The 15,508-nt window shown below is 45.2% G+C and overlaps 1 protein-coding gene across 2 annotated transcripts in view; it reads left to right on the plus strand.

Moving 5' to 3' along the window:
• MALRD1 (MAM and LDL receptor class A domain containing 1) overlaps positions 1–15,508 on the plus strand; it is a 2,469,603-nt gene that overhangs the window by 1,884,257 nt on the left and 569,838 nt on the right. The window lies entirely within an intron of this gene.

Below are 15,508 nucleotides of genomic sequence, written 5' to 3' on the forward strand. Positions count from 1 at the left end.
ATCATCCAAGACAGACACCAGCTACAGTTAAAGAGAACCACTGGTTTTGCTGTGACCAGAGACCAGTAGACCTGTGGCAACTGTTTTTTGGCTGGACTTCACCTGGAGTTTATGGGACATCAAAATCTTTGGCCAAAGTTGCCTCACCGTGTTGGTGGACCAAGGGATGGCCCCATGAAGACCCTTCATTAACAGGATCAGCATCCTCAACATCTTCAGCATCCTCTGTGCCTTGCATTAGGACCACTCCATTGAAACCTATAGAGTTAGCCCATAGAGCCTGGAACTGGACTGGACACTGCTTGGACTGCTATGCAACTGCCCAGCTAAGCCCTACTGGCACTTCTGACTTGCTCCCTACCTGAGTGGGTGACTCAAGCAGACTCAAACAGAATTTTATAACTTTTTTTTTTAAAGTATCTGCTGTCAGCTGTAGTTGACAATGCTTGTTTTCATTTTGAGTGAAAGGAAGTGATTCACAATTTACATTACTAAATTCACATCTCATGAACCCTTCAGTGAACTGTTTTTATGATTAAAAATTCAGAAAATAAGATCTACTTTGATAAAATTGTGTCTGATTAGTTTTGTGTCATGTTTCTTTCTAATTGAATTGGTTTGGTACTTCTAAATGTTTTGCACTAGTTTTTTTTGTTAAGGCCTGACTGCTTGAAGCCACAGCTACCCTGACCCTGGGTTCAACAAAGGTTTCACAAATGAGCCTTACTGAGCCCGACAGCAGGTGTGTGAATTTATTACATGGTGCAATTGAAAGACCACACCATACAATGAAGTGAATTTCCTCATAAACACGCTAATTGTGACAATTTCACATCAGTATTGGTATAATGTATGATTTTTCATCCTATTTAAACATTTGAAAATCTTTGTAAATACATGAATTTCTAGAATGTAAAGTCCTGTAGTTAATGAATTGACTTGAACATTTGTTCATGTTAACATTCTGATGCTGTGCAGCTATATAATGACATAGGTAGAGCTTTATTGTGTTAACTGTATACAATGTATAACAACAAATAACCATTGAACATAAGTTGTTAGTAATTTCAACAGTGTTTAATTGTTCAAAAGAATGTGTGCTTGTGCCTAAAGCTCTGCTCTGAAACTCGCAACATTTGCTTATAACTTGTGGTGCAACAAGGGGCAGATTTAAGAGCCCCTAGTGCCACTGGAGTGTACCTTTTTGTGATGCTCGGGTAGTGCTAGCCACTGCTCCATATTTACAAGGAGGTGTAACACCACTTTTTGTGCCATTACACCACCTTGTAAATATGGGCACTTGGTTGTAAAGGCGAACGCATCAATATTTTAAGCTTGCATAGTGTTACTCTTGCGTGTTGGTGTTCAAATTTGTTTTCCTTCATTTTCAGCACGTTCTCCCTGATGAAGGACCTGTTAGCGCATCTGACCTTCATAAGTAAACTTACAAGGGGACGTGAATAGGTCGATAAACCTTTTGACTCGCAATTAGAATGTTCTTACCATAGATCCAGTACATAATCAATACACAATAGTCAATAATCATCAGTAGTCAATAACATCAATAATCAATGGAGTCAGTAATTATCATGCACCATGACCTTTCAGTCATAAATAACCACACCCTTAGTAAATGTTTTGAATGTTTATTTCCCTACATTAATAATGCTAAGGTCAAGTAAATTAATCTCAAAATCAAATGAAACACATACAGAAACAACACTGGTTGTCCAAAGCGGCAGAAGAAACGCAATCTAATCAAAGCTTGAACTACAACACATTCTAAGGTTATGGTGCAAATCAATAGCAAAGTCAACTGCGTCAATAAAATGAAGTACATGAAGTTTAGCAGAGAAATTCATCAAGCATTAATCCCTGTTATCATAGTTAATTAGTGAGGATCCTTAACTAACGCTAGATTAGCAGCAGAATGTTGGGCTTCATGCAAAACAATTTAGTAAGACAACTTTGGAAAAACATCTAGCTATGGCTTTATCAAAACAGTGCAGTTGGTACCTAGAAAAAAAAGCAAATATGCATATTAATCACAATCTGGATATACCTATCCTCAGAGTGGATCAGCAAAGCAGAGTCAGTCTTCGTCCGTAGGACATTAGTCGATCAGCAAGGCATTAGGATTCAGCATCAGAATTAAAAAAGGGCAAAGTATCTAAGCATTAAGTTAAGCGTGCCTTTTTTCAAGACGCAGAAGAAAGTATTAACCTTTCGGTCAGGAAAAATATGGGCAAAAATGACTGCATGAAGACGAGGGCAGAATGTCTGTCCTCTCACTGTGCAGTGTTGTTAAGTCAAAACTGTTATAACTATCCCCTAATTCCCTATTGGTCAGTTAATCATATGTTCACACTCTGTCCAATAAAACTAAAATATCAAATCTATGATTTCTAATATTTCTCCGTTCTCATATTGTTGATTGGTTCATCTTGCGATGTCCTCATCATCCGGCTTGTCAGGTAACAATATTGTTGCAGCTTCTACTCTAGTCAGTATCTTCATTGCTCTTATCCTTGGAAAGTCAGTTTCACACACATTACACATAAAATGTTGCATTAGCAAGAACATCATCTCAGCAGTCAGTTCTCATGAAAAGCTTCAGTTGTGAGCACATTTAAACAATACAATAGAAACTCACAGCTTAGTTCACTTGGTCAGCATTTTATTAAACGTTAACAAATACAGCTTTTACATGAGGCCTGGTAAGTAGGCCAAGACACTCGCTAAGTTACGGTCTATAATCAATAAAGCTAAAGCTTAATTCATAACCCTCAATATGACATATTGCTTCACTAGTCTAACACATATTCAATATTTCATAAGTATTAATCATTGATTAGTACATTTCATTAACGTTGGTGGCCATTTTCGTGATCACATTTTCAAATGTGTGCATTATTTTTCTACGTAATTTTATTTTCTACATAAACCTCTTATTTGAGATACATAAACACTCATTAATAATTTTCATTAAGACACCTGCGCTAGCAGACCAGATGTTCCTGAAATGCACTGAGTTTTTTTGTATTAGTGCTACCATGAACTGGCATCCAAAAACTTTTGATTGATCATTATCTACAAGACTTTACGTTCTGGAATTTCATGCATTTGTATGGATTTTCAAATGCCTTAATAGGGTAAAAACATTAATTAAATGACAACTGATGCAAAATCATTATCATTTGTGTGTTCATATGGAGAAAGCCACAGAGACTGAAGCTATGGCCTGTGTGCCCTGGGACTATCCTAATGCTTGAGAACAGCTATATTTACATTGTTCCTGTGCTCTTGTTCAGAGAACACACCAGGGTGTATCCACTGTCTAGGGTTACTTTTGCCATTAGCAATTCTATCTTTGACTTCCAAAGGATGACCTCTGTATCCCCGGAGTTTCACATTCAGGCGACACAAACAAAGCCTCTGTGGAAACTGTTTTTTATTTATACCTTCTGAAATGATGGTCATCCTAAAGTATGAGCTAAATATCATCTTAATTTTCACGTGATCCCTCTACTACCCACTTTGATGCATTGCTCCTGCATAACCTTAAAGATGTATTATTATTTTCCTTCCCACTTCAATCACCTCCTGGTATTTCATGGTAATGGTTAGTGAAATGTCCATAAGTCTCAATGCTCAGCACTCAAAACTCTCTGTTATTGGCCGTGTGACACACCATACCTAATGTCTGTAACATGACCCTTTGAATTTTATAATTTCTCTCCTGTTCGGCCATTCTTCACAGCCATCACAATTCCTTCATTCTTGGGCTTGTCACTTCATCTCACTCATACACATCTTCATATGTTCTAGTCTCTTGGCATCCAACAATACTTTGTGCAACAGTGACTCATCTTTCAACAATCACTCCTCCTGCACCTTCTTACACCTACAATTCAATAAAATATGGTCACAAATTCTCAGGTTCATTCATTTTTAGAATTTTTATGATTTCACTGTTTCTCATCAATCAATGAGACATATTCCTTCACCGTCTCTCCTTCAGCTTGACATCATTTTCTAAGTATTATCTTTCCAAAATGGTTGTGATATATGGCAAATAGTGTACAACCAACTTTTTAATTCATACCTCATATTCATATATTCCCCATATCACATGCCTGTCTAGATCTAGTAAATGATCAAGAACCTCCTGCCCTTCTGCCCCACAATGGGAAACAAGAGTGCCATTTTCTTTCCCACCCACATACTTGGTCCCCATGTTCTGAAATAGTTTTCACAAATATTCTTTCATTAGTTACACCACACAGCTGGCTCCCCGAGATGACTTAAAATGAAGAGGGAGGGGAGTGATATTCTCAATTTTTACCTCTCGACTAATCCTAAATCTCCCAGCATCAAATCACTCCTCCCTTCAAGACTGCATCAGCCTTTCTTGTCAACACTCTAAATATCACCAGGTTAATACTTTCTTTACAGGAGATGTTAATTTCCCACATTTCTTCTAGTGGAAAGCAATGTTGGATCCATCACCTGAAGGATTGTTCCTGCATGACTCCTTCTACGTGGCTGGTCCACTCTCTTAAGTTAGAAGATATCCTGTTCCACTAGGATTTTCCTAACATATACCATGGGTACTACTGATTATCCTCTACATGCAACAGAAACAGGTGTGCCTGTCACCGACTGGTCTAATGTGCACTTATTTTAACACTTACAAACTGGAAAAAGAAGAACCTTATAATCTTTCAGTACCTCTCAACTCTAATGTGTTATAACTGTGCCTGCCATTAAAAGACAAAAGAAGAATATTTTAAATGCCTATTACCTCAAACCTTCTCCAAACCACACTGCAGCAGTCTTTTCTTTTACAACCTTTTGAAACTGCGTCTGTCACTGAGAGCCCTTATCACATTTCCCTGATGCCATTCTTGCACATCCACCATAGGTGCTCTTCAGAACAGCTAGGTGTTGCAGAAGCAACTATAGCTTCCATTAATTGGTGTGTTACACACACTCTTATGTGCACCTTTCTAGACAGTGCACCTGTCTAGAACACAAGGCATGGTCGCCTACAGATGCGTTCCAACTGACATATCATTCATACCAGCTTACAAGGCCTAGAACATTTGTTTGCCTTTGAAACTGCTAGGTTTCCTTCACAGGCACTCTGATGTTTACACCATTTTCCTTTAGCAGTGAGTAAACTTCCTCAAGATCTCAGCATGGGGCCCGGTAATGCTCTGTTCTCTCTGTGGCCTTATCGTTAGTGCTGCTCCTTGTCAAAACACCTACATGTAGCAGTGTCCTGTTGAAGCGCCCACTTTTCCAATCCGCTCTTTCCCATTGTGATGCTTACAGTAAGCAGGGAGCTCACAAACGGCCATCAATCAACAGCATGGAATGTGAAAGGCCTTTAGATATAAATGCATTCTGAGATGGAATTATTAATCACTTTTGAGGCAGAAGTCGCCATACTGCCTTACATCTAGAAATATTTTAATGATTCAGTTAATAACTGAAATTGCCTATATCATAAGAAATTTAGGTTTAGGGCTCTTGGAAACCTAGATGTTTCCAGTGAGGGAAAAACCCTATACGGATTTGTACCAGCAAACTCTGTGAAGATTCTATTTGAGTAGTTTTGGGATCATTGGTTCTTCAAATTCTTCTGGTGTCCTCCTACTTTGCACATTCGATAGGTCAGAGATTTGCATATTCTTTCAATGCTTGCAGTTTTCAAAAGAAACCCACCCCTTTCAGGCTTTTGTTTCTAGTTGCACCGAAATCCCCAAACTGTCATCTTTTCATCATCCCATCCGTTTGCAATGATGCCCTTGGCCTCCCAACTTCTTAGATTTATCATTTGCAACTCTTTTTGTAAATTAAATCAGTTTTAGTTCTGGCAGAGAATTAACTTTCACATAGTAGAAAACTCCAAGATACTTTAACTGTGTGTATGAATGTGACAGATTTCAAGCAATGGTGCGCAAAGAGCAGCCAATGGCTGTACTCATGCTCTTTTGGCCTCAGTTACAATATGCACAGGGTACCATGTGGCATTGTCTATTGGTGTGCCCTGAGCAAACATTAACCCGAGGACTCAAACATGAAATGCCTCCTAATCCTAGTTAGTGTGACACAATAATGTAATAAATGTCATCACTCACTGCACTTTTGGAGGTGCATCTGCACCACTCTGTAATCTACAGTTGCTTAAACAAGTTGTCCAAAGGGAAAAACTGGCCTATAGGCACATATTTGGAGTAGGGAGCTTTCATTACAGCGGTTCTTTTGACTGCTATGAGAATTTGATTGGTATCAGTCTATTGCTATTTTGTGTAAAGGAAATGAATGGCGATCTGATCAGCCACCGGGTCTCTCTATACCTTCTAGATAGATCTGACATATAAAGTATGGTATTTGGAGATTAGATTCCTCAGAAAATCAGGCCAACAATTCAGGTCCACTCACTGGGCAGGTAACTACACAGAAAAGTCTGAATCCAGCTGTGAGTACAGGTAGAACTAGATCTCAACATTGTAGAGGTAAAAGTATGCACTTGGCACTGGTAATGCACAGACCTGATTAGTTTAACTTTTGTGGAATGGTTCATTCCAATACAAACTCTGGCACATGAGAAAAATTCTGAATAATTCAAGGCAGAAAATATGCACCTCATCAGCCTTCATCTTTGCTTTATTACATACATACTATGGTCAAGCAAAGCATGACCAGCATATCCAACCCACAGGAACTCTTCAGTGGGTCAAATCGTTAAGCATTACCCCAATTGCCTGTATCTGGGAGACCTCTGACAGGCCTGGACTGGGCCTACCCAGCATTTTCCCAGTAGATTGTGAAGGTGGGGACCAGATTTATAGCTGATGGGGAGCGGTTTTGTTGCTGGGAGCTGGGTCAGCAGCGTTTCCTGCAGTGCTTAATTTGTAAATAAAGAAGTGCTGGTACTCAAAGCCCTTCTCTTAAACACGAGGCAGCTGTATTTAAATCTGCCAGCACTGAATAGTGAGGCAGCGTAATCCTGAAGCCATCTCTGGCCTCTTCAATCCATTTACGGCCACCCCTGCCCCTTCAGCTCATCATGCAACTTTCTACTTTCTCCCTTTATGGCGCTTTTTAGATTTCCTTTTTCTTTCTTTCCCATATGTGTCTTTTGCTCACAGCAAATGCTTGAGGCATAAGAATAAGCCCAGGCCACAAGTTCGACTACCGTGTCTGAGCGCGGCAGCTGTGGACACGCATCGGGCCGAGACCCGAGTTTAAAAACTGAATACCCGTGTCTGCAGTCGTCATTTATGGTAGTGCCGGCCATCACAACACTACAATTTGGCGACGAGGGTCCAGAACCCTCGGAACCTTCCTTGCGTTACCCCGCGGCAGCCGCAGTGCGCCGTGCTCGTGCCTGGGGGGGGGGCGCTGAAGGCTCTGACTACAACGTGTTGCCCAGCTACAGCGTCGCTGCCGAGGCCTCGCTCCAGGGATCAAAGGAGCATCTAGGCTGCAGGCAATCGGCTGAGAGGGCGTGTCAAAAAATAAAATAAAAAAATACACTAAGAAGGAACTGACGTTTCTCTCACTACAGCACTGGGAGAATTAACTGCACCAAGTGAGTACAGACTGCCCCCGGTGGAAAAGTGTGTGATTTCCAGGCATTTGAACCCAAAAGGCTACTGAAACTAATAAATTTAGCTACCAAGAGCCCCAATAATCAAAGTACAGCACATGCTGTGAATGCCTGCAGCGAGGAACCCAGATGACCAAACTGGACACAAGCCTTTCTGCTCCAAATAAAAAAAAATTCTGAGTTGCCAGAGACACGGCCCTGAGGTATTTCACAGGTCTACGCTGGTCACACGCACCCACCCCCTTGTGTAGTTTTTCACGTCTGTGATACCGCCAATAGAACCATTCGTGGAGGAAGGAGCTCCATCAGCACAAGCTCCAAAATGGAGAGACTGGGTGGCAAGAGTCATGTTGTTTTTTGAAGCAACGAAGGCAGAGGACGATCAGAAGAGGGCAATGATCATTCACCTAGGGGAAAGGATATCTACAACATATCCAAGAACCTTCAAGAAGATGTTCCTAAAACGCATCACACCCTGATAGCAGCTCTAAATAGACATTTTGAACCAATGGCGAACACGGATTACGAGCGTTTTGTATTTAGACAAGCACAACAACAACCCGAGGAATCCATTGACTCGTTCCATTTGAGACTGCGCGGCCTGGCCAGTACATGTCGATTTGCAAATGAAGCAGAAAAAATAAGAGGGCAGGTCATACAGGGGTGTGCGTCAATAAAACTGCATTAACGAATCCTCGGGGAATCAGGGAGGTCTTTAGCGACCATCCTGATTATGGGACGCACAAAGGAACTGTCAAAGGCGCGGGCGTCTCACATGGAGGCGGCACTGCAGAGACCCATCAAAGAAGAAGCAGTAAATGTGGTGACTGCGTCCGCAACCAAAACAAAACCGTGCATCCCAAGACAACAACTGAGACAATGTGGATACTGCGGTGGTCCACCACACTGACTGATGGAATGTCCGTTGAAAGGAAAGAAGTGTGCCGGGTGTGGGAAGTTGAATCACTTCGCAAGGGTGTGTCGGTCAGGTAAATCACGTACCAGCACAGCAGCAGTCAACATCACAAGGACAAATCAGAGCAAGGGAGTGACATGGATGACGATGAAACAGAAGAGCATTTCATTCATTCATTATTTACCATTGGGAACACAACCCAGTCATCGAAGAGGCTTCCCAAATGCCAGATAGTGGTAAACAATCAGGACATCACCGCTGTTGTCGACACAGGGGCGTCTATAAACATCCTCGCTGCTAGCGAATATCAGAACATGAGCGCGCTGCCCACACTCACGAAAGCCAAAACTAGAGTATACGCTTATGGACAGAACACCCATTAGCCTTAAAAGGTATGTTCCATGCCACAGTAGCACATGAGTCGAGAGCAGTTAGTGTCAAAGTCTATGTAGCAGAAGATGGACAAGGAATGCTTTTAGGTTGCCAGACGGCGGAGGATCTGGGGGTTGTTATGTTTGCGTTTGGCATACACCAGGAAGCGGTGGCAGAACTGGTAGCCCAGTATCATGAGGTTTTTGACGGAATTGGGTGCCTTAAGGACAAGGAGGTGAAGCTGCACATTGATAAGACTGTCCAACCTGTGGCGCTCAGGCACAGAAGAATAGCATTTCACCTTAGACCCCAAGTAGAAAAGGAACTGGAACAGCTAGAGAAGGCTGGCATAATCGAGAAGGTGACAGGACCGACTCCATGGGTGTCGCCCATAGTGGTCGCGCGCAAGCCAAAGCAACCCGGAGAAGTCCGCATATGTGTGGACATGCGCCTTCCCAACATGGCGATCAAACGTGAGAGACATCTAACACCCACCATAGATGACATTATAGCAGAGCTCAGCGGGTCATGCTGGTTCTCCAAACTGGATCTACGTTCAGGATACCACCAATTGGTTTTGTCTAAGGATTCAAGGTATATAACAACCTTCTCCACCCATGTGGGTCTGAGGAGGTATCGACGTTTGAGTTTTGGAGTATCGAGTGCAGCGGAGGTGTTTCAAAACACCATACAGGAACTGCTGAGGGATCTACCTGGTACGATCAATGTCAGTGATGATATTTTGATTCATGCCCCCACCATCGCTGAGCATCACTCCCGGCTCCGCCAGGTTCTACAAAGGATTCAAGAGTCGGGCCTCAGCCTCCATCGCCAGAAGTGTGAATTTTTAACAGATCACATAAACATTTTTGGCTATGTCTTCTCTGCAGCTAGGGTAGCTCCTGATCCTGCAAAGGTGAGAGATGTCAAGGACGCTCCTCCCCCGACCTGCGTGACTGAGGTTCGCAGCTTTTTGGGAATGGTCAACTTTTGCGGCCGGTTCATACAAGACTTGGCGTCGCTAACACAACCACTCAGAACTTTGACAAAGTCGTCGGAATCATGGGTGTGGGGTGTAGTCCAGCAAGAAGCGTTTGAGGCCGTAAAAGATGCTCTTTCAAGTGACACCACTTTGAGATACTTTGACCCAAAAAGAGAAACAAAGGTCGCAGTGGATGCAGGCCCAAAGGGATTTGGTGCGGTACTGTTTCAAAAACAGAACTGGGATGACTGGTCCAAAGTGGCATTTGCAAGCAGGTCTCTGACTGAGACGGAGCAGAGGTACTCCCAGATAAAGAAGGAGGCCATCGCGGTACACTGGGGATGCAAACACTTTCATATGTATGTGTATGGTCGCCCGTTTGTGGTTACTACCGACCATAAGCCACTCATACCTCTGTTCAACGGTACCGCTTCTAAGCCTCCACCGAGAATCGAGAAGTGGATGCTCCAGCAGCAAGACTATCGCTGCTGGCTGGAGTATCGTCCTGGCTCCGACAATCCAGCGGACTACCTTTCCAGGCATCCCAGAGCTGCTTCAGCTCATGAGATCAATGACGCTGAGGAGACTGAAGAATACGTCTGATTGATTTCTGACCTATCCAGGCCTAAACCTATTTCTGTAAGTGACATTGTTCAAGCTACGGCCAGTGACGAGTGTCTCCAAAAAGTAGTCAGAGCCATCTGTGATAATCAATTGTTTGTGGTGAAGAAACAGATTCCTAAGTTAGTGGCCTTGTCACAAAGTATCCTTGGGAGTCTATACCAGGTGAGAGATGAACTGACGGTGGATGCTGAGGGGTGCCTCCTCCGAGGGTGCCGGTTGGTAATCCCATCATCGCTAACATCACAAGGGGTGCAATTGGCTCACAATGGACACCAGGGCATGGTGAAAACGAAGGGGCGGTTGAGGTCCAAGGTATGGTTCCCACTCATGGATGAGCAGGTGGAAGAGGTGGTAAAAACTTGTGAGTGGTGTCAAGCGGCGGGAGAGCCAAGTCGCCCCGTCCCTGTGGAAACTGAACCTGGGCCAACTTCTCCATGGATGTCTGCCAGTTTGGATTTCGGGAGCCTTCCGGATGGGCGACACACTTTAGTTCTGATTGATGATTTTTCCAAATATCCAGAGGTGGAAGTAATCTCCTCTCTTGCTGCGGAAGTGGTGATTCCGCGACTGGGAAAGATAATAGCCACTCATGGCCTCATATCCGAGATCAAGACTGACAATGGACCTCCTTTTCAAAGCAAGGAACTATCTGAATATTTTGAGAAGACGGGTGTTCGCCACCGACGAATCACCCCACGGTGGCCTCAGGCGAATGGTGAGGTTGAAAGTTTTATGCGCACGTTGAACAAGGTGTTACACATTGCTAATGCCAGTGGCCAGGAAAGTGAATATGCGATATATTCCTTTTTGAGAAATTACCGTCAGACTCCCCATTCAACAACTGGTAAAGCTCCGGGGCATGTTGTGTTTGGACAGCCGGTGATGGACTCCATACACCATCACAGGACATGGGCTCCCAGTCCCATTGATCCTGTTCAAGTGCATAACCGTCGGTCTGCCACTAATGAATCTGCAAGCCGTCGTTGGAGAGGCAGGCTGTCTGATCTGAAAGTAGGAGATCGGGTGTTGCTCAGGGTCTCCACTCCTGGCAGCAAATTCCGCATTCCGTTCGATCCTTCTCCCTGGATGGTTGTGAATCGACTTGGCTCCTTGGTGGTGGCTCGAAGAGGAAAGGATGTGGTGACCAGGAATGTATCGTTGTTCAAGAAGTTTAACGGTCCCGAAAGATCTCCCGTGGATGCTGAAGTCCATGCATCTAATGATGATCTGTCTTCGGTTCATAATAGTGGTGGTTCCGATGAAGACAATAATGAGAGTCAAGTTGGTGTCCCTCCAGTTGTTTCGTCAGGTGAGGCGTCCTCCCCTGCCTCTCTTCCATTAGGGAGCTCAGGGTGGGCGGACAGTACTCGGTACCATCTACGTCAGAATCCTGCCCCCTCCATGAGACTTCGTGACCATTTTGTGGCTGTTTAACATGTGTTAATCTGAGGTGTGTGTAGTTATTGTTTTTCAATTTTTAGGAGGAATGTAGTGTCGCGCCAGTGATGACACTGCGCGCCGGCCACTGCCAAAGTTGGATGGTGTAGAGGGGTGTGACCACTCCTCTACACCTCGTGGAGTTTCCCCCTGTTGAGGGGCTCGTATTGTGGTTTAACCCGGGGTCATGTGACCCGGGAAATAAAAGATCGGCCGGCCGAAGGGCATGCACAGAGTTTGCTGCATCAGACATGTTCGACTACCGTGTCTGAGCGCGGCTGCTGTGGACACACGTCGGGCGAGACCCGAGTTTAAAAACTAAGGCCCATATTTATACTTTTTGACGCAAAACTGCGCTAACGCAGTTTTGTGTCAAAAAAATTAGCGCCGGCTAACGCCATTCTGAAGCGCCGTGCGGGCGGCGTATTTATTGAATGACGTTAGCCGGCGTTAGCCGCCGTCGCCGTCTGGTGTGCGTTAAAAAAAACGACGTACACCAGGCAGCGCCGGCGTAGGGGGATATGGGGCTTGGGCGTCAAGAATTGGGGCAAGTCAGGTTGAGGCAATTTTTTGCCTCAACCCGATTTGCGCCATTTTTTTTTCACTCCCAACCCCCATAGAAATGACTCCTGTCTTAGCAAAGACAGGAGTCATGCCCCCTTGCCCAATGGCCATGCCCAGGGGACTTCTGTCCCCTGGGCATGGTCATTGAGCATAGTGGCATGTAGGGGGGCACAAATCAGGCCCCCCTATGCCACAAAAAAAAAAAATACCTGAACTTACCTTAATGTCCCTGGGATGGGTCCCTCCAGCCTTAGGTGTCCTCCTGGGGTGGGCAAGGGTGACAGGGGGTGTCCCTGGGGGCATGGGAGGGCACCTCTGGGCTCCTTCAGAGCCCACAGGTCCCTTAACGCCTGCCTTTTGCAGGCGCTAAAAAACGGCGCAAAAGCAGCCGTACGTCATTTTTTTTGACCCGCCCACTCCCGGGCGTAAATTTTGCACAGGAGTATAAATCCGACGCACATGCCTCGGAGTCGATTTTTTAGACGGGAACGCCTACTTTGCATTTCATTAACGCAAAGTAGGTGTCCACGCTAAAAAATGCCGCTAACTCCATGGACTTTGGCGCTAGACGCGTCTAACGCCAAAGTATAAATATGGAGTTAGTTTTGCGTCGGAATTGCGTCAAAAAAAACGACGCAATTCCGGCGCAAACAGAGTATAAATATGCCCCTGAGTACCTGTGTCTGCAGTCATCATTTATGGTAGTGCCGGCCGTCGCCGACACTACAAGCACCAGAAACAACAAGCACAAATTAAGCACTGGTTTCCTGCATGCAGCGCTTTGGTGCTTTAAAACATAAACAATGGCAAACAAATGGTGTTAACGTGTGCCCGTCAGAACACGCTCACTTCAAAACCATTGAGGGCCATATTTATACTTTTTGACGCAAAACTGCACTAACGCAGTTTTGCGTCAAAAAAATTAGCGCCGGCTAACACCATTCTGACGCGCCATGCGGGCGCCGTATTTAATCAATGACGTTAGCCGGCCTTAGCCGCCGGCGCTGCCTGGTGTGCGTGGAAAAAAACGACGTACACCAGGCAGCGCCGGCGTAGGGGGATATGGGGCTTGGGCGTCAAGAAATGGGGCAAGTCAGGTTGAGGCAATTTTTTCGCCTCAACCCGATTTGAGCCATTTATTTTCACTCCCAACCCCCATAGAAATGACTCCTGTCTTAGCAAAGACAGGAGTCATGCCCCCTTGCCCAATGGCCATGCCTAGGGGGCTTCTGTCCCCTGGGCATGGTCATTGGGCATAGTGGCATGTAGGGGGGCACAAATCAGGCCCCCCTATGCCACAAAAAAAAACACTTACCTGAACTTACCTTAATGTCCCTGGGATGGGTCCCTCCAGCCTTGGGTGTCTTCCTGGGGTGGGCAAGGGTGACAGGGGGTGTCCCTGGGGGCATGGGAGGGCACCTCTGGGCTCCTTCAGAGCCCACAGGTCCCTTAATGCCTGCCTTTTGCAGGGGCTAAAAAACGGCGCAAAAGCGGCCGTACGTCATTTTTTTTGACCCGCCCACTCCCGGGCGTGAATTTTGCCCGGGAGTATAAATCCGACACACACATGCCTCGGAGTCGATTTTTTAGACGTGAACGCCTACCTTGCATCTCATTAACGCAAAGTAGGTGTCCACGCTAAAAAATGACACAAACTCCATGGACTTTGGCGCTAGACGCGTCTAACGCCAAAGTATAAATATGGAGTTTGTTTTGCGTCGAAATTGCGTCCAAAAAAACAACGCAATTCCGGTGCAAACGGAGTATAAATATGCCCCTCCGGGCCATATTTATACTTTTTGACACAAAACTGCGCTAACGCAGTTTTGCGTCAAAAAAATTAGCGCCGGCTAATGCCATTCTGAAGCACCATGCGGGCGCCGTATTTAATCAATGAAGTTAGCCGGCGTTAGCCGCCGGCGCTGCCTGGTGTGCGTGGAAAAAAACGACGTACACCAGGCAGCGCCGGCGTAGGGGGATATGGGGCTTGGGCGTCAAGAAATGGGGCAAGTCAGGTTGAGGCAATTTTTTCGCCTCAACCCGATTTGCGCCATTTTGTTTCACTCCCAACCCCCATAGAAATGACTCCTGTCTTAGCAAAGACAGGAGTCATGCCCCCTTGCCTAATGGCCATGCCCAGGGGACTTCTGTCCCCTGGGCATGGTCATTGGGCATTGTGGCATGTAGGGGGGCACAAATCAGGCCCCCCTATGCCACAAAAAAAAAAGAACACTTTCCTGAACTTACCTTAATGTCCCTGGGATGGGTCCCTCCAGCCTTGGGTGTCCTCCTGGGGTGGCCAAGGGTGACAGGGGGTGTCCCTGGGGGCATGGGAGGGCACCTCTGGGCTCCTTCAGAGCCCACAGGTCCCTTAACGCCTGCCTTTTGCAGGCGCTAAGAAACCGCGCAAAAGAGGCCGTATGTCATGTTTTTTGACCCGCCCACTCCCGGGCGTGAATTTTGCCCGGGAGTATAAATCCGACACACATGCCTCGGAGTCGATTTTTTAGACGTGAACGCCTACCTTGCATCTCATTAACGCAAAGTAGGTGTCCATGCTAAAAAATGACGCTAACTCCATGGACTTTGGCGCTAGACGCGTCTAACGCCAAAGTATAAATATGGAGTTAGTTTTGCGTCGAAATTACGTTAAAAAAAACAACGCAATTCCGGCGCAAACGGAGTATAAATATGCCCCTCAATTTTTTATCTAGGTGGTACCTGTCCTATAGGATCGCCAAAGGCAGAGCTGACCAGTAGAGTCAAACAGTGGGGTGACGGGCAGGGTTTAGGAGGTTTGCTGTTACTTGGCTCAGAGTGTCAATAAATAAATGATAAAGACTCTTCAAAATGCAAACCTGTGCCTTGCTGTATATTGCAACTGTTTCAAAGCATTTTAGTTTAGTGAATTAAATTATACCATTGTATTGAGTGCCAATAACTCGGATGGATAGATTCTAATCATGAACTTAGAAACGTTCATGCCCCCACC

The sequence above is a fragment of the Pleurodeles waltl genome, chromosome 10 (genome assembly GCF_031143425.1).
Source record: "Pleurodeles waltl isolate 20211129_DDA chromosome 10, aPleWal1.hap1.20221129, whole genome shotgun sequence".
Lineage (NCBI taxonomy): Eukaryota > Metazoa > Chordata > Amphibia > Caudata > Salamandridae > Pleurodeles > Pleurodeles waltl.